Here is a 20,073-nt window from a genome sequence, read left to right as displayed (position 1 = left end):
CACCATGTGGATGTCAATTTTACACTCAAACATGCCATTCCCAGTTGATGTTGATGGCGGTTGGTTCCATGAGTTGCCCAGTCAGAGAAAAACAAACAAACATAGTTACATGATTTATGTTACTAATTGACACAGAGTGAATGCTGAATGGCTCATCAGTGACTGCAGGCCCAGAGTTACTCACTGCAGCTTTTGTAGTGTGCTGGTGGACATTTCCCAAATAGAAAAAGAGGTGAAATAAACAGATTGAAATGATTTGTTATGAGTTATTTGCCTAGCTCTGATCTTAGTGTATGGGCTTCCAAGACACTTGATAATTAGTCTTGCTTCTGGGCCACATGGTCTTTGGATTCAAGCCCCATGTTGGGTCTTAGGTTTCTCCCCCCTGCTGAGATTGCAGTACTGTGCTGTCCTTTAGATGAGCCATTAAACTAAGCTAGGGTCCCTGGAGCTTGTCCAGCCGGACATCAAAGCTGCCTTGGCACATTCTGAAAAACAAAGGTCCCAAGGTCCAGTCCAATCTCTTTCTCAATAAAGCCCACTGAAGTCCATGGGAGCCTTGCCACCTAACCTGGCTCTGGTGCACAAGGCTGTGCACAAGCTGCTGCTGAGCATAGTATGTCTGCTTCTTTTGCTTGCGCAGTCCTTGCCCTGCCAGGACCTAACTTATTGCTTTGTGAAGCACTCTGAGTATTAAAACTGCAGCTGAAAACATTCTGTTCCATTCTATGCATAATTTGATTTGGGTCAGTTGAGCCCAATGCTTCCCCTCAGAGAGAGACTGCCAATATACAGATTCCAATCTCTCTGTTGGGGTGCAGGCCACATACTGGGGTCCTCAGTAATTCTGAACACAACCTTAAGGACTGTATGTGATCCATGACCCACAGAGCAATCTTTGCCCTACATCAGCAGTTCCCAAACTGTGAGTTGCAACCCCAAATGGGGTCATGCCCTCAGCAGATGGGGCCATGGTGATCCCTAGTGTGCAGAGGATACTGTTTTGCTCGGCCCAGTGCGACCTCGCATGTACGGTGCATGTGAGGTCACAATGCATACAGGACATGGTTTTGCTCTTCAAAATGGCATCCTCCACACAGCATGACCTGACATGCACCGGATGTATGAGGTCACCAGGTGGAGGATGGCATTTTGTAAAGCAAAATGGTGTCTTCCGAGTGGCATGACTTGGCAAGTATGAATAGCTAGGGACAGCCCTGAATTTACCTTTAACACAGTACTGTGCTGTACAGTAGTAGTTGTTTTTTTTGTCTCTGCTGCCTGATTGCATACTTTCAGTTCTGAATGAGGTGTGGGGTTGACAGGTCAGCTGGTGTTCGTAACTCTGAGGTTCTACTCTGTGCCAATACTGGAGATAAATAAGTTAGAGATCTAAGACCGGAGAACTTTATCAACCTAGCCACAAGGGGGGATGTTGAAGGCTTGAGGCTATGTGCTGATTAAAATGATGGCCATAACCCAACAGACTTTCTCACAAGCTGGCGTATGCATGGACTCTACACTCCATGAGTAAGCAGTGTGAAAAAGCCCAGGGCACTGTGCCTCCACAGGCAACAGGAACAATTTCAATACCTTTTACACCAGCACACACTGTACAATCAAATGGTTACACTGATTCCATAATAACATCTGACATTTACATAGCATCTTAGACCCCAAAGCATTTGACAACCACTTTTGAGATGGAGGGCAGTAGCCTTTAAACAGCACTGCAAGTCTGTTCAGGACAGAAAGTGAATAAGAGAAAGCTCAAGTCAAATGGCAAGGGAACTTCATCAGATGCAATGTAATTACCTGAAGCGGAATTTGGCCAGGACAGCTGGGAGTTCCTAGGTTTACTCTTTCAAAAAGTGACATGAAATCTCCAATGAACTACAAAGGGATAGTGCCTGGGTTTTATGTATCATGAGAATGTGCTACGATCATAGGTGCCGACTCCATAGGTGCTCTGGGGCTGGAGCACCCACAGGGAAAAATTAGTGGGTGCTCTGAACCCACCAGCAGCCAAGCTCCCCTCATGCCCCCGCCCCACCTCCTCCTCTCCCCCGAGTGCATTGTGTCCCCGCTCCACTGCCTACCTCCCAGCGCTTCCCACCGCCAAACAGCTGTTTGGCAGTGTTAGTAAGCTCCAGGGGCGAGGAGCGGGAACATGGTGTGCTCAGGGGAGGAGGCGGGGCCGGGGTGGGGATTTGGGGAAGGAGTTGGAATAGGGGCAGGGAGGGGGCGGGGTTGGGGTGGGGACTTTGGGGAAGGGGTTGGAATAGGGGCAGGGAGGGGGCGGGGTTGGGGTGGGGACTTTGGGGAAGGGGTTGGAATAGAGGCAGGGAAGGGGTGGGAAGATGCGAGGCAGGGGCGGGGACTCATGGAAGGGGTGGAGTGGGGGCGGGGCCAGAGGCAGAGTGGGAGTTGAGCACCCATGTGAAAGAGGGGAAGTCGGCGCCTATGGCTACAGTAGCTGCTCTGTCCACTGGTGTCATGCTGGGGCTAATGATGAATCAAAGAGAGGAGCACCAGCTACTGAGTCACCAGTCTCATAGCTGTGGAGATCTCATATCAAGTTACTGACTATGTCTGTAGGTTATGTGATCGGGCAAGGATGGTTTCACAGCCACTGCAAATGCCATAGGCAGGAAATAGGGCAACAGAAATGGCTGCTGTTATTTTATTTTGGAGTTGGTGTCCATAACGTCTCCATCATCTGCTCTGCAGGCCCTGCAGGATTTTGGGCTCTGCATCTGAAGTAAGCTGCCTCATATGAACCTGTTTCTGAAGCCCATTATCTCAGAGTCTGATTACTTCCTGGATTTGAAAGGTAACACTGGCTTGTATTTTGTGCAAAGCCAGCTCTTTGTTTCCTGGCAGAATTAGTGATTTCATTCCATTTGCTCCAAACAGTACTGGTTTAATGAAGGGCTCTGCCCTGGAGCAGTGGAGCCTGATCAATATGGGTTTCTCAGTGAGAGAGAAATGAAGGCAATCACAGCCAAGTTTGGTGTATCACTGTCAACCACTGGCAAGAGGAGGCAGCAATAAACTGCCTGATACTGATGACTGAATCCAACTGAGGTGTTTAGGTGACCATTCGTGTAGCTCCTCCTTGTCTCTGCTGCGATGATGCACCAGGCTGTCTCCCCACTAGGTGAAATGTGATCTGGTAAATGTTGTGATGGATACGCCAGTTCCGTAGTGCTGTAAGAGCCTTGCACAGTTGTGGGGAATGAGCTGTTTGTTCACACAGAACATCGCTGTCAAAATGTCGGTCAGTACTTTGCCTTGTGAGGTGGAAAGGAGAACAGGAGAAGAAATCCAAGGAATGACACAGAGTGTGAGAGGGGGCTTTCATTCTCGCTTAGGTCCTGCTTTTTTGGCTAGAGTAAAATGGTTAATCAGCAACGAAACCTGCAGTACAGTGTTGGGGCCATGGGCTTTTGGCTCCACAGCACCATTAGATCCCAGCCTTCTTCTGAAGAGGGATTTGAGGGGGGCAGGAAAAGGAACCTCTTGAGAATGGCTGTGACTCCCATTGACTTCTGAGCGGGGCTAGAGCATCTCTCAAGATTTTCCATTTGATATACCAGATCCAACCATCAGTCATCTGGCCCAGGAGTGTGATATCCTGCCTCCAGCAGGGCTCAATCCCTGATGGCCCAGAAGAAGGCTTCCACAGAGCAAGCCAACTGCATATATCTGTCCATGAGGCAGGTGGATTCCTTGCTGTCCCATCAGTGGTCAGCTTCAGCCTTCCTGCATGTGGTTTGATTAATTATCTCAGGCTTGTCTACAACACAGAGTTAGGTCCACATAAGCTGCCTTACGTCAGTGTCTATGTCACTATGTCAGTTGCTACACTACAGCCTTGTAGTAAGTGCCCTACTACACCGACATAACTCCACCTCCACCAGAGGTGTAGGATTTATGTTGATGTAGTTAGGGTGATGCAGAGTCTGTGTCAGTGGTTCTCGACCGATTTACCATTGTGGGCAGCATCCAATACTACCTGTATGGCCCTGAGGATGTCACGTGGGCCGCAGCTCTGTGCCGATTGTGCCACAAGATCACAGGTTGAGAACCACTGGTCTGTGTAGATGCTGTGTTCCTTACATCAGCTGTTGGCTGTCTTAAGAAAGCCAACTCCTGGCTCCCCAGCCAGGCTGCTGCCAGCTCTCCACTCCAAGCTGGGCTGCCACCCAGGCTCCTGGCTTGGGCTGCCACCCAGGCTCCTGGCTTGGGCTGCCACCCAGGCTCCCTGCTGGAAGCCCTGTTGCCCCCTGGAGTCCCAGCTCCCCACTCCCTGCCGGGAGCACAGCAGCCCAGCAGACTCTGGGCAAGGATCTCCTTGCCAGAGGCAAGAAGCCCCAGGCAATTGCCCCACCACTCCTGGGTGGAATGGGTAGGATAGAAGCCCTGGAGAGCCCTGGAGGAAATTGCTATCTGCTCAGAGAGAGAAAAGCAAGGAAGCTAAAATTAGTCCTGTAAACTAGCTGTTGTGAATTATTTACCCAGCTCCAATCCTGGTATTTTGTTTCCTGTCACTGGGGAGAGACTTGGACATTGGAATGGTTTGTGCTGTCTCACTAATAAATGCTGTGCATGATAGCAGAGGCTAATGTGCCATTACAATCAGAGACTAATGTTGTGAGGTTCCATATTTAACCTTTTTTTAGTTACCTCCATGTTACATTTGGTCTATTTGTAATTACCAATTAAAACAGGAGTTTCCTGACTGCCCGCCCTGCAAACTCATCCTAGATCTGAAAATCCAGCTTCCGTCATTAATCGGGGTTCTGCAGCTGGAGTTTCACTGATAAAACTACTGACGATGCACGAGGCAGAAGATCACCCACCTCGTTCTCCTCTGGCTGGACTGCAATTACAGCATTAACAGGAGCAACCTTGTGTCTGTCAGTTAAAAAAAAAAGTGATACTTTAAGAGGATGTGGTAAGGAGAAGACAAGATTATATCATAACTAAGATCAACTGTAATTCCTGTTTTAACTCATTGACTTCTGCCATTTTGAGGAGTTCATTGCTACTAAGTCATATCCCAGAAGAAATCAGCACACATACATTCCTCTCCTGAGGTGATTGTCTCTCAGAGTTCTGAAAATCTAGGGAGAGCAGAATATAGGAGGTGAGATTTCCCCATGCAGATCTGAGAGGAAAATTTGTCTCCAGATGAATGAGTCACCCAGTCATTAGCACATGGATAATATCACCTGAAGAGAAGATCTTGACATATGGTAAACAACCTTTAACAGCAGGAGGGCTGGAACTTGGCAATCAGAAGGCTCCAGGGAAGTTGGACTCTTGGAATCCTTGTCCCTTGGAGTAGTAGGAATCTGATTGGATGGGTTGAGAACAAGAGATCCCTCTTGGCCAATAGGAAATTAGGGAGGTGAACATTCTGGTCCGAGAGGAATGATTGAGGAGCTCTGCATGATGGGAAATGGAAGAGGTGAACTCAAAAGGAGACACAAATGTATTAGCAGCGACGTGATAGGACACCTGAACTACACTCCATTTGCACACAAATCCAGCCCTTTAGAGAATTGATCCTCCCCCTCCAGAAAGTACACAAATCTGAGATAATTACCTGCCAGTCTCCTAGTGCCATAATAAGCCATCCATTAGTTGTGTGCCATGATTGGTTGGTTGAAACATGGACTGGCCAATCTCCTGCAACTGGGTGTGTACCTTCCATTACGAATCTCTGGTGTACGGAAGAAGTGGGTGTTTCTTCCGGAAAGTCAGAGGAACCCTGCTGAACTGAGCGGTGTAGAACTGACAGTCTCAAAGAAATGCTCTGTCTGGCTTACAGCTCCAGCAAAAACAGGATGAACTAGCAGAGGCCAGATCTGGCTGGAAATGCAGAAAGTCTTGGTTTTTTTTGAGCTGTTATTAGTCCATATGTGGATAGTCCTCCAGGACTATCAGTTACAAGTTAGACTTTTTCAGCAGACTTTTCACATTTTAAAAAGGTGGTTCCATTCTGAAAGGTGACTGGTCACCAACAGCCCTTTCTCATGCAGCCAACGCTCTCCCAATTTGTGTTCAGAATCAGATCAGCTGGCATTAGTAATCATTACTTTTACTCCCGCTAGCCCTGCAGAGCCAACACTAAGGGTATGTCTACACTACGAAATTAGGTCAATTTTATAGAAGTCGATTTTTTAGAATTCGATTTTATACAGTCTATTGTGCCTGTCCACACTAAACGCATTAAGTCAGTGGAGTGTGTCCTCACTACCGTGGCTAGCATCGACTTACAGAGCAGTGCACTGTGGGTAGCTATCCCACAGTTCCCGCAGTCTCCGCTGCCCATTGGAATTCTGGGTTAAGCTCCCAATGCCTGATGGGGCAAAAACTTTGTCGCGGGGTGTTTTTGGATACATGTCGTCAGGCCAGTGGCGGATTAATAAATTTGGCGCCCCAGGCCCTCAAAAAATTGCCACCCTCCCCCACCCTAGCTCACCTCTGCTCCCCCACAGTAAGCCTGGGAGGATGGCAGCGGTGGAGTGGAGGTGAGCTGAGGCAGGGAGCGATTCCCCGCCCACCCCGAAGAGTTACTCCCCACGCCCGCTGGCCCCAGGTCACCTCCGCTATCCCCCGATCGCACCGCTACTCGCTTCTCCCTCCCTTCCAGCGCTTTCGCGCGGCAAGCCTGGGAGGGAGGGAGGGGGGAAAAGGGGAGTTGTGGCACGCTCGGGGGATGGCAGCGGTGGAGCGGAGGTGAGCTGGGGCAGGGAGCGGTTCCCGGCCCCCCCGCGTTACTCCCCGCGCCTGCGGGCCCCAGTTCACCTCTGCTCCGCCTCTTCCGAGTGCTGCTACTCACTTCTCCCTCCCTTCCAGCGCGGCAAGCCTGGGAGAGGGGTGGAAGGAGGGAAGCATTGCGTGCCTGGGGGAGGAGGCAGGCCGAGGATTTGGGGAAGGGGCGGAGTTGGGGAGGGGGCGCGAGCAAATTTGCCGCCCCTGCAAATTTGCCGCCCTAGGCCTAGGCCTTGTTGGCCTAGGTGATAATACGCTGCTGCGTCAGGCCCCCCTCCCTCCCTCCTTCCATGAAAGCAATGGCAGACAATCGTTTCGCACCTTTTTTCCGGGGTCCCGTCCGCCGGCCCCGTTGATCCCACTGCCTGCCTGGATGATCAGAAACCCAGGCAGGCAGTGGGCTGAGCAGGGCCAGTGGATGGAGCCCCAGACTGGCAGCAGGCTCCTGGCCAGCCAGCTCCTGCCAGCCAGGGTCCCGCTCAGCCCCGCTCAGCTGGCAGATCTCAGTGAGGTCAACCAGGGGTGCCTGGACAGACATGGCTATCCTCCTCTTAGAGAACTGAATGGGAGTGACTCCAGGTCATTCTCTTCTTTAAGTTTTGTCTCATGGAGATTCAATCCTGTCTGGAATATCATGTGAGCTGGAGGCTTCTGCCTTAGGCTGCTCTCCCAAGCCGTCAGCACCGCGCGGTCGCACCTACCCCAGCCTGCCCCTTGCTCCCATGGCTCCCAACCCCCACCTGTACAGTAGTAAGGAGCAGTTCAACTTGTGGAACGAAGGATTGCACTCTATGGGCCACGTTAAGATTATTTCAGAGTCCTAGATAGCATTTAGTCCCTATAAAAGGCTTCAAGAAAATTTCCCCCCACCCCTAACAAAAATGTTAATTTATCAGAGCAGCTGAAAGGGTAAGGAACCCCGGACTATAACTTAGACAGAGCTTCCATATTATTTAACTCATAATTGATATAATTCAAAATAAAATTTCACAGCATGGTCTGTTCTAAGACTAAAAATGTGGGAGGGGAGTCGGAAAAAGGAACAGTGACCTGTTTCCGCCCGGTGACATTTTGCATGTTAGGTGAACATGATAACCACTACCCTATGGGGCTTTTGAATATTAGGTTAATGTGATAACCACTACACTACAGGGCTTCTCTTTTTTTGCCACAGACTTTGCTGAATGCACAGGAATGTTTTCTCTAGCTACAGAAGCTACCTAATGCAATGTCTATATCTATGGCCTTCCTGCTCACAAAGCAGTCATGCCCCCGCCCAAGGCTGACACAGCACGGAGTGCATGTGACACAGTGACCTGGATCGGGCAGGATCGCTAGTGAGGCATGATACTTTTGCCATTAAGCAAACACAGCAATTCTTTCCTGGTCTCTGCCACTGAATGCCTCCATGCATTACGCTGTGCCCTATCAGTGCGGGAGGACTGCGGGAACTCGGAAAACATGTCCTCGCGAGTGCGTTTTTTTCACCTTCTAATCTGCGATAACCTCAGGGACGGAGAGGATAAGGGGAGCGTAGAAACATTCTGGGGGGACTGCACGGTCACCTATGCTGCTGAGTTCGCCAGGCTGGCCAAACAGGAAATTAAATTCAAAAGTTCCCGGGGCTTTTCCTGTGTACCTGGCTAGTGCATCTGAGTTCAAAGTGCTGTCCAGAGCAGTCACAATGGAGCACTCTGGGATAGCTCCTGGAGGCCAATACCGTCAAATTGTGTCTACACTACCCCAAATTTGACCCGGCGATGTCAATTTCAGCACTAATCTCCTCGCTGGGGAGAAGTACAGAAATCGATTTTAATAGCCCTTTAAGTCGACAAAAATGTCTTCATCGTGTGGATGGGTGCAGGGTTAAATCGATCTAATGCTGCTAAATTCAAGCTAAACTTGTAGTGTAGACCAGGGCTAAGAGGGAGGGAGCTGGATTCTATGCCTTTTTGTGCAGTACAGACCAAGGAGGAGACACCAGTGGTAAGGTTTTCAAAAGCACCTATGTGACTTGGGTGCCCAAGTCCCATTTCAAAAATGACTTCAGCATTTAGGAGCCTAAATGCCATTCATTTCCAATGGGATTTAGGCTCCTAAGTGTCTGCCACTTCTGAAAATGTGACTTAGGTGCTTTTGAAAATTTTACCCGACACTTTTATGAAAAGATGGGTAAACACCCCCAGAGAAACTAAAATGCAAGTATTTGCTTACTGCCAATACAGTGAAAACCAGGGACTATTCCAGGCTGAGAAAACAGCTTCCACTGTTTGCGGTACTGAATCCTCTATCTCCATGGTGGCTTCAAGTTGTTGCTGACCCCACAATTCCTTTAATGGAGAGGACGCCATGGCACGATGGGTGCCACCATGCATGGAAAGAGAGAGAAGAACTGGCTGCAGATTCAGAAGGAGAAAGGTCTTTCGCTCAGAAGTAGGAATCTGAAAGGACTCTCTCTGCCTAGGCAGAGAGTGTAGAGAGTTGACATATTTTAGTGTGGCAGCTGGTGACTTTTTCAGATCCGCCTTCTCTGTCTATTTGTTAGGAAAATGTAAATGACAGAATTAAAACCAGCTGGCTGCTGGGCAGGAGGCCCAGAGGAAACCTTAGCCACTTCGCTGCAAGTCTGTCCATTTCCTGGTGCTGGCATATTTTATCTTTACAGAGTAACTGTGTGGAAGGAATTAATGTTCTCCTTGGATTTACTGTGTGGCATTGTAGTCTCGTGGCTCGCTTCTGATCTTTTGTACTCAGAGAATGGAACAGGGCTGGTGATATTGCATCCTTCACTCTTGAAGTATTTCGGAGCGCTTCACTAAGTAATAGACTGTTAGCAGGGCAGGAGGCAAAGAGAAGCCAGCGTGTGCTCAGCACAACCTCAGACAGAGCCTTGGATATAAGGCCTGATATAAAGAAAGCAGGAATGTTGGCCTGAACATTGGGAATATCCCCTAAAGTGTTATGGGATCTTTAACCCCCATCTGGACAACCAGCAGGGCATTGGAAAAGCCTCCCCTGAGGATTCAGAGCATTTAAGGCCAAAAGTGACTATCAGATCATCTAGTGTGACCTCCTGTATGTCACAAGCCCAGTTACTCCTGCTCTACTAGGACCATCTGCCCTAGCATGGCACTGCAATGTCAGTGTTTGCTATCTAAGCCCCATGCCTGGGGTTTGGCTTCACCTTTATGGGGCCAGAATCTCCGCTGGTGTAAATTGCTGTAGCATCATTGACTTCAATGGGGCTGTGGCACTTCAGACCAGCTGAGAATCTGGCCCATGATTTTCAGGCCTAGAGACAAGTGGCTTGATTCTCTGCTGCCTGTAGCCACGCATACCTGTGCAAGGTGGGTGGGAAACGTTACCAAACCAGAATGGTAGCATTTTACACCACACTGCCTGGGGTAAATAGCGACCCATGGTGCCCAAGGTGGTGGAGAAACAGGTGCGAGAGTGAGCTCATCCAAGCCAAACTCTACCCATACATTGTTCATGTCCTTAAACATCTTCTGAATCCCAGGGCAGCAGACTCTAGCATCTAGGACAAGTTTACTTGTCATCCATGGTCCATTGGGTTCATCTGTCAACACCTTACTGGTTGGGCCAAAAACCATGTGCTGCATCCTCACCTGTGTTAACTCTGCAGGTTACACAGAGAACCTGGATGCCAGGGTAAAACCAGAACACAGTCAGGATGCTCTTCGGTCCCATCTCTGTTCACCCATCTCTCATCACAGCATTAATTATCATGCAATTCAGCAGCACAGGGAGAGGCAACAGCCTCTTCCATCACTGATGAAAGGAACAGAGGTCAGAGAACCAGGGAACAGGGGTCCCCCTGCTCCTTGGTAAAACAGACCCTTAGTCCGTTTGGATGCCCCAAAGTGTTGGCACAATCCAAGACTCCTCTTGCCAGGAACACACACAAGCCTCCAGCTGGTTTGTGGGAGAATCCCTCGCAGACTGAAGTGTGTCACTGAGACCAGGGAGGCCACATCTCTGCATGGGATTCTCACAGGTTAGCTCTGGCCTCCAGTCAAGGAGAATGGTTGCAAAAGGATTACAGTAGAGAATATAAAGAGAGAAAAGTCTCCTTCGTGGATGGGAGAGAGTGTGTCTCTCTGAAGCACAGAACAGATCCAGGCTGCACAGACTAGTTTGGGTCTAATGATCTACAGAGCAGCTTGTTCTCTGTATTGCAGATCAGAGGCAGTTAGGGGCTAGGAAGAATGGTGCAATTTACTGAGCAGCACATTGGCAGCTCCCATTTCTCAGCCAGTCCTAAGGACAACAGCGACAAGCCCTGCTAGCATATTGTGAGTTTGGGTAGTAAACCAGAAGGCCCCGCAGATCCTTTGAGAGTGACATGGATGGCTGGGGCTATCCCAAGGAAATGGGCAGCACAGGTGCTGTATGTGAATCTTTCTGCAGATAGAGGTAAGAGATTCGTCATCTTCACTTGCCAGTTCCCAGTAGGACTCTGTATGAGCAGCCCTATCCCAGATCGGCTCACAGATGAGGTCTCAAGATGATGAAGTGACTGGCACATATAAGCCAGAGCCATCCTTGTTCGCTATATTAGCTAAAGATAAAGAGCCTGATATTATTTATTACTCTTTCCATCTCATGATTTTGCGGGGCCTGTTGCATGGTTTTTAAACATTTGGGGCTGGCACTACTGCTCGCTTCTCATCTAACCTGGCTCCACAAGGCTGAATTAAGGCCATCGGGTGCCCTAGCCACAACCAAAATGGCTCCTTCCCTCTTCGGTGTGGTAGCAGGTTTCAGCGTTCAGATGAATGGGGTAGATCACACACCTTGGAGCTATTGTTCCAGGCTGTCTGTAGACTCCGGCAGGCATCAGTTACACTTGGTTAATGGTTTCAAGCTGTTCTTTGCATCCATGAGGCCGAGGAATAAGTTTTCAAGGAAAGAAGAGATTCTGATCTCAGCATCTGAGGGGCAGCCGTGTTAGTCTGGATCTGTGAAAAGCGACAAAGAATCCTGTGGCACCTTATAAACTAAAAGAAGTATTGGAGCATAAGCTTTCATGGGTGAATACCCACTTCGTCAGTCTCAGCATGTGACTCCAGAAGCTAGTGCCTTAATCCCACCTTCTGGCTCTGTAGCCTATTACTAAGTCCCTGAGCTATTCATGCTCCCACTTCTCCTTTTCTTTATTTGTGGGTGCCACTCAATCGTTCCAAGGCCACACAGGGAATGTGCAAGGGCACAAAAATCTTTGTGTTTTTGTTGCTAATTGTGTGGTTGGAAAGATGTTTGGCTCTAATCCAGTAACGGAGTGAGGTATCTGGACCCTTCTATGTGACCCACCCTTCCCTGCAGCCTAACCACTTAGTACCACCAGGCATAACGTATAGATGGGACAAAAAGTGATCTCTGAAAGATAGGCAGTGAATGGCTTTGCTTGGACTGCGGCTAGTCAAGAAATAGAATGCAGAGGTCGAACAAGCCAGACCCATTAAATGGAAGCACTGAACACATGGGCACTGGAGATGGGGGTGGGGAGAAAAGGGCTATTGACCCTCCCCCCACTTTTTAAATAGGGGAGTGTGCTCCTGCACTTCTTAAACAAAGGGGCCATGAAATCATCAGGGACACAATGAAGGAAGCCGAGGCGCCTCCCCCATTGGCTTCGGACTGGAGTTGACTGGTGTAATGGCAGAGCCCCTACCTTGCTGGCTTGACAGAGGGGTGGCCAGGCCACATTTGAGTGACATTGAGAGCCCACGCTCCAGGTCGCAACCTCACTCACTCAAATTTGACCCAGTCGCCCCTCTGTCATGATCAGGCTAAGCTTGGAGTTCGCTGTTTTGCAGGCCACTGACTGAATGCACAGCTCATCTATTATCCACAATTCATGCAGCACTCCCAACTGGGAAACAAGGAATCAGATGATCAGTCCCCATGGCAGAACAAAGCACTAACCGTGAGGCCGCTGGGCCAAAACATGCACCCTCTCTAGCCTCTACGAGGGAGAGCTGTGGAGCAGGAAATGAATGTGCGTCGCTCGCATGGTAATACAGAGAAACTGCTCACTTAAATGACGTTAATATCTGGGACATGCAGGGCCAAGCAACCACCAGTGATGGTGCTTGGTGGGCTTCCTTTTAGCCCCAAAGATGCTTGCTTGCTTGTTTTCCTTTATTAAATATGGCCACTTACACAACCTGCAACTGAGCTCTGGGGTCACTGGCCTCCCCTTGCTTTAACAACCACACGTGTAATGCAGAGCTCCCTTTGCTTAACAATTTATCCACCCCAACATCCAAACTTTCTGCCAGCCAAAGAAACAAATCCCTCCAATCTATCTAGGAAATAGGAATGCCCCGTCCATGTTCTATCAGAGCGCCGATGACTTTACATTGAGCACGTGATCTGAAAAGCTATTCTCCATGCATACGGCATGGATTTGAGACTGTAAGCCTCAGGGCAGGATTTGTCTCCTCCTGTGTGTTTGTATGGTGCCTCGCTCAATGGGGCCCTGATCTCAGTTGGGCCTCTAGGTGCTACCATAATACAAATAATCATAATTAATCATCATTGTATGAGTTACTCTCAGCAGTGCAATGATGCTGAGCCATTCTCTTTGTTGTGGCTATTGTGAGAAAACTATTGCATGCAATTGATTTGTGCTCTGAAAGGGTCATTCTAAGATGAGGCGTCAACTTGCACCAGGATGACAAACCAAAGAACCCTGGAGAGAGCAAGAGCGGAGTAGAATTCTCATCCCGACATGCACCTGCAGCATGTGTCTCTCCCCTCTCTGCAAGATGGAACGTGCCAGCCCTGCGGATGCGCAAATCAGATCCCAACCAGTGGAGCCACTCATTGAATTAACTCACTGGGAGGAGGCCTCTGTTCCTGCAGCCAAAGGCTTTGAGTTCTTCTCCCCAACTCTGGATGCACTGGCAGGCCATGCACCACTGCACTCTTCCTGCAGCTCGTTCTCTGATAATTTTCTGAGGTTAGCACAAGCACAAACTTGAGGCAGCGGACTGGAAGGCAGCCTCCGGCTCCAATGAGCACTCCTTGCATAAGACCAACAGCGCCAACAAACACCCTATATATATTTTTATGTGAGTCTGTATAAACGAATCCCACCGGCAGTGCAGGCGACACGTAGCAAGTCTGGCTGCTCGCTCTGCCCTGCGTAATTTTGAGAAGACATTTCCCTCTTTGGGACACAGGAACAAGAATGATTCTGTTGCTGTAGCACAGGGATCGGCAACCTTTGAGAAGTGGTGTGCCAAGTCTTCATTAATTTAAGGTTTCACGTGCCAATAAAAGGTTTCGTGTGCCAGACTGGCAGCGTGGGTGGCAGATGGAACCCCAGACCTGTAGCAGGCTGAGCCACTCAGCCCACTGCTGGTCTGGGGTACTGTCCGCCAGCCCCTGCCAGCCAGAATCCTGGCTGCCGGCCCCACTCAGCCCGCTGCCGGCCCGGGTACCGTCCATCCAGGCCGGCAGCGGGCTGAGCGGGGCCGTCGGCTGGGACCTTGGCTGGCAGCAGCGTGCCATTAAAAATCAGCCCGCGTGCCACCTTTGGCACGTATGCCGCAGGTTGCCGACCCCCCGCTGTAGCAACTACTTTCCGGATTATTACACAATAACACCAAATCCAGATCAAGGGCCAGCTCCACAGTTACTCCAGATTTACAGAGGCTGGCCCCAAATGATTTGAAACAGCCAAGACTAAAACAGGATCAATTCAAACCATTTGGAAAATCAATGTGCCATCCCAAAGGCCGCTGGGAACAAACGGGTGTAGAGAGGACTAATTCAAGGGCTGTTAATGCAGCACAAGGTTGTTACAGACAAGGCCTGTGCTGCTGCTCCAAATCCCAGCACTCAGCTGCCCTGTTCCCTTTGCCTCCCGAAAGTGGGCACAGAAGGGAGCAGGGTGCTGAGTGCAATTGGCACTGTCACATTTTAAACTCTGCCCTCGCCAACAAGGGCAGCAGCCAGTGACCTGAACACAGTAGCGAGGGTTGAGGATCCCGTCTGCTGCCCACTCCAGAGCTGCCACGCTCCAGGTAAAATATTTAACCAACGCTCACCCCAGGCAAATAGAATTTGCATCATCAGCTATTTTCCTGAGCCTCTATATATTTGCAGAGATTGATACATTTCAAGGCCCAAATAGACCATTATTACCACACAGTCTGCCCCAGTCTGCATAGCACCAGCCATAGATTTTCACCCAGCAGTTGCTGCCTTGAGCCTAGTAGTTTGTGACTAAGGTATAGCTTATCTTTTAATGTAGGCAGATGTTTTTTGAAAGGGGAAATTCCTTTCCAAGGGCATCTGTCCAGCTGCCAGTGCTCCTTCCCTAGGCTCAGTGGAGGTGTCGGGAGAAATTCTGATGTCCATCACATGCACCAAGTGCATCTGACACCCTTGCCACATGGGAAATCATTTGTGTTTCAATACCTTTCTCTCTGAATAATATCCAGTTCCGGATGTTTTATTTCCCCTCTGACTCCTCACTGCCAGCTTTAAGCTCTATTTTGGCATTTTTCAGTACAAATGTTTCTCATGGGGGGATGAGAAGGATCATTAGTCAGGTTGCAGAAAACTCACCTGAAAGATCTGGTGGTGCAGCAAATTTTGCTCAAAGTTTGTCTCACTGGAAAGTGGGCTCACCTGCTGGTGGGTCTGGTGCACATTCTGGTGAACCCTAGAACTTAACAGAGTAGTGCTTCATCAGCACTACCTAATTAGCAATCACAATGGCCAGGTGAGGCAGGTGGGTGTTACTGTCCCCATTTCACAGATGAAGACACTTGAGGCAGAAAGGTTGATTAAAGCCACAGAGAGTGTCAGAGCCAAGATCTGAACACCATCAAACTGGTCCCTTGTTCTCAGCCCCACGCCTCATCCACTAGACCACACTGCCTCTCCCACTGTTGACTTATCTCATCTTATAGCCAGAAGCCACACTGGCAGCTGGTGGTGATTGGGAGTGTCCCTAATGCCCATTACAGTAGCCAGGCCAGTACACAGCAGCAAACTGGTCATGGCAGCTAATCTCAAGGCTTCCAAAGGCCAGACACAAGGACACTGGCTGGAAACTTCAAAAGAAAAGTCAGATTAGCTTTGCTATTTCCAGATGCCTGAAACGGAGTGGGCCTCCCAGGCCCCAGAGGGGGCAATGGCTAGGCTTGCTGGAACATTTTATGGAACCTTGACACCCAGGCCATTTTTAGAGATACAGACTTGGCCCAGGTCTCCAATCCTTAGCCCACCTCCGAGTTATCACTGATCTTCTAGCAGCCTCACGAGTGAGCTCCGATGCGAGACTCTGTTCGTGCTGCCCTCCCTGTGACTCAGAGAGCCACCCTTCAGCTGGGTTTGCTTTTGAATTTTGTTCCTGATAACGGGCTACAATTTCATGCTGCTTCACACAGAGCTTACGCAGGCACATCACGGGGACAGCAGGAGGGTCAATATTTCTGTGGGAGAAGGGATGACTCCATATTAGGACAAGGAGGATATTAGTTTCTACTCTCTGGTTGCATCTGGGTAGTTGCTTACTATTATAATGTTTATATTATTGCACAGTTTACTAGTGTTTTGGAAAGGAATAGTCAACATGGATGGCTTCTTAATTCGCCCTTGGGACCCCTAGCCAGCATTGTCAGAATTCATGAGCACTAGGAATGCTCTGAAGTGGCTGTGTACAGGGTAAGTGCTGGGTCTCTCTGTACTTAGATAGTATTTAGATCCCAGGCACTATGCAGAAATTGATGCTTAAGGAATCGGTCTCATGTTTAAAGTGACCCGTGCCCAAATTGTTTTTCTTCTTCCTCTGAAGTAGCATCCTCCTGTTTGAGTACATGAGGTGCACTTTCATAGAAAAATGGCTTCTCCACTGGAGTCCCATTCTCTCATGTCTCGAGTAACCTCAGCTTCTATTGCAGTGGTTCTCAAATGCTTTTTTTCACAGACCACTTGAAAATTGCCGAGGGTCTCAGCGGACCACTTAATGATCTTTCCAAACATTGTTTGTACCGTTAGCTAACTATTGTAAAGCGCTTTGGATAAAAGCACTATTGTTAGGGGGCTTATTCCTTCACCCTCTCACTTCCCTGTCCTCCTCACATGAACAGAGAGCAACAATACCCGAAGTCCGAAGGTGCAAACAATTCAATGTTTATTGGGGTGAACTTCCAGCAAGCATGATTCCAGTTTCTTTCCTCAGTGTCCCCCTTCCCAGCTCTGACACCACAGAGCCTTGCCTGTGTCCCTGTTCCCATTCCCTGTTCCCATTCCCCCGTTAGCGAAACATGATTCCAATTCCCCCACCCTCAGTCCCTGTTCCCATTCCCTCCCTTACTTCCTGATAGTCCTGCAGACTATCTAGTAAAACTTGAGTTCTGCTTAGCGATACCTTAAACAATCATTTTACTGAAATTTAACTAACCAATCCTAACATATTGTAACATGATTATTTAACCAATTATATCCCACCACCTTAATTGGTTTACACCCAACAAAATTAATTATACAGCAGACAGAAACAATCACAGAACCAGACAGAGATTATACAGACAAACAATAGGGAAGTGGAGACGACAGTGATAGAACAATACAGAAATGAGGATTTCACATCCCAGCTGTGAGTTCTTGTCAGACAGGATGCTATCAAACTAAGTTTCCTTTTACATCTTCTAAGCTCTTCCCTTTCTCTGGAGGTGATAGGAATATCAGGACAGGATTGTATTCCTAACAGCCCAATAGCATCTTATTTCAATGTGACTAGTTTGAAATGTGAGGATGTGACCATACACTTCCCAGTTTATAGCTGGCCTCTGCTACTTAGGCGAAGGCCTTAGCCTAAGAACAGGGCCTCAGACTGTCACAGTAAGAGAAGGCCCTTACACAGACAGTGATTTTGATTCTTTCTTTTATATCTCTATAACTAGCTTAGTGATAAGAATACACCTAAATTCTTAAAGTATAGGCCTTTGCAGACAGGCCTGAATATCTGTATCCTAACAACTATATTTAAAAAACCTTAATAATAATTAACGTTTTTTGTTCTACAAACAAAAGCACACAGCTCATATTTTAATATCAGGAGTCTTACCTTTCTAATGTGATGGATGTGCCCTCTCTCCCCCGCCACGGCAGCCCCCGAGCTGGGGCTGAGGAGGAAGGTCTCTCCCTCTCTCCCCTGCTGCGACAGCCCCCGAGCTGGGACTGGGAAGGAGGAGGGCTCTCTCCCCCGCCACAGCATCCTCCAAGCTGGGGCTGGGAAGGAGGGGAGTCTTCCCCACCATGGCAGCCCCCAAGCTGAGCCTGGGAGGGAGGGCCATCTCTCCCTGGCAGCCGCAGTCCTGGAGCTGGGGAAAGTCGCCTCTTTCTCTGGCCGCCGCAGCCCTGTATGCCCCAAATTTCCCCCACTCCCTCTTCTCATCCCACTCCCCCTTACTCCCTATTCCCCCCAAGGCCACCACCTCATCTTACATATGTGTCTTCTCCAGGGTCCAGGCACCTAATTTGTGGAGCCACGCCCGCGCAGCTCCATGAATTAGGTGGGTGGCCCTTCATTCTCTCATGTGTGGCTGCCCAGGCGCACACCTTAGAGGGAACTATCCGCGGACCACCTGAATGGAACTCGCGGACCAGTGGCGGTCCATGGACCACATTTTGAGAACCTCTGTTCTATTGATTCCACTGGGGATGGCAGGTGCTCACCACTTCGTTGAATAAAGCCCTACGTGAAGATTCCCTTGCTGCCTCCCTGAAGCAAACAGGAGGTGGCTTAGGTAAGATGGCAACATTGCTTTACTTGCTGGAGTATAAGCAAACTCAATGGCCTTCCTGTCCACTGGGAGCGAGCCTGGAAACCCAGGAACTCTTTTCAGGTGGGAAGACGATTTCTCATAGCCCTTAGGAACACGGAGATTTTATCAACCAAAAACCTTTCAAATAAATTCTTCAGACCCAAAAGACCACATTGTAAAGAGACGGTTTGAAGGGAAGGAAGATAGGAGCCTGGTGGTAGAACAGGACCAGAGTGAAGCTTGGTTGGGTGACCTTAGCTAAGCATTTCCAATGTTTGGCGGCTGTTGTTTGCATTTTAATGTTGAATCCTACACTCTGAAAATTAAGGTTTTTCCATCTTTTTTTTTCAAATTCACTTTTTTTGTGGTTAACTACAACATTCTTTTAAGGCACTTTCTGAAGAGATTAGGGGTATGTCTGATCAACCCTTGCTCCGGCTACACACAAACTTTGCCTGGGGGAGGTTTGAGAATTTGGCACTGACCTGGCTTCATGTTACACCTCCTTCTTGGCATGGTCTATGGCTTCCTGCCCCTCTCCTTCTGGACTGTGCGTCTCAGATTTGGTGCATTCAGAAGGTGAAAAAATGTGTTTCTGATTCTCCTCGTTCCAAGTTTTTGGAGATTCTCTATTTCCTACAGCCTTTAAAACCAGGTGGCCACAGAACCCTTTGTGTTCCCTACTGAAGCTTAATTAAGAAACTCTGGTTTCTCAGATGTAACTGACCACTAATTTTACTCTTTGGGGGCAAAATCCCCCCAACCCAGAAGGCCTGCACGAAGTTTTTTGTATCATTAAGCCATATTGACAGGACTTGAGAAGTGTTCTGGCCATGCGCTGATTTTCTGCCCAAAGGTGAATTTCACCCTTAGAGTCCAACATGGTCCCTCTCCACTTCTGAAGTATAAAGAGATATGGGGGAAAAAAGTGCAGATATTTAATGATGTTTCCTTCAAGGCAAATATTTATCTAACCATCATTCTGTCCTCCAAATACACCCCAAATCCTAAACCGGGTCAATATCTACTACACACTAGTACTGAAGTGAGCCAAGGGGTAGGAGCTGCAGTGCTTCCTAGACACGGCACACACCAAGCATTTTTGGGGCACTGTGTCCTCTCGGTCATAGAAGTGGTCTGTCAAGTTGCCATTGGTTCACTCAAACTCCACCTTGTGGTCAAGGTTTTGGAATATGCCTGATCATATTCCAGTTCATTTAAAATGTTTAGCAGAGGGGCACATGTGGCAGCTAAAATGTTTACCATTCAGAGATGGAAGACTCTTGTCCCGTCTGCCTTTTCACACTGGTTAGCACAAAAGACCCAGTTGAGTGACCTGGAAAATTTCAGGAGTACTTGTGGCACCTTAGAGACTAACAAATTTATTTCAGCATAAGCTTTTGTGAGCTACGGCTCACTTCTTCGGATGCATAGAATGGAACACACAGACAGGAGATATTTATACATACACAGA

The sequence above is a fragment of the Mauremys mutica genome, chromosome 4 (genome assembly GCF_020497125.1).
Source record: "Mauremys mutica isolate MM-2020 ecotype Southern chromosome 4, ASM2049712v1, whole genome shotgun sequence".
Classification (NCBI taxonomy): Eukaryota; Metazoa; Chordata; order Testudines; family Geoemydidae; genus Mauremys; species Mauremys mutica.
This window is presented reverse-complemented; position numbering follows the sequence as displayed.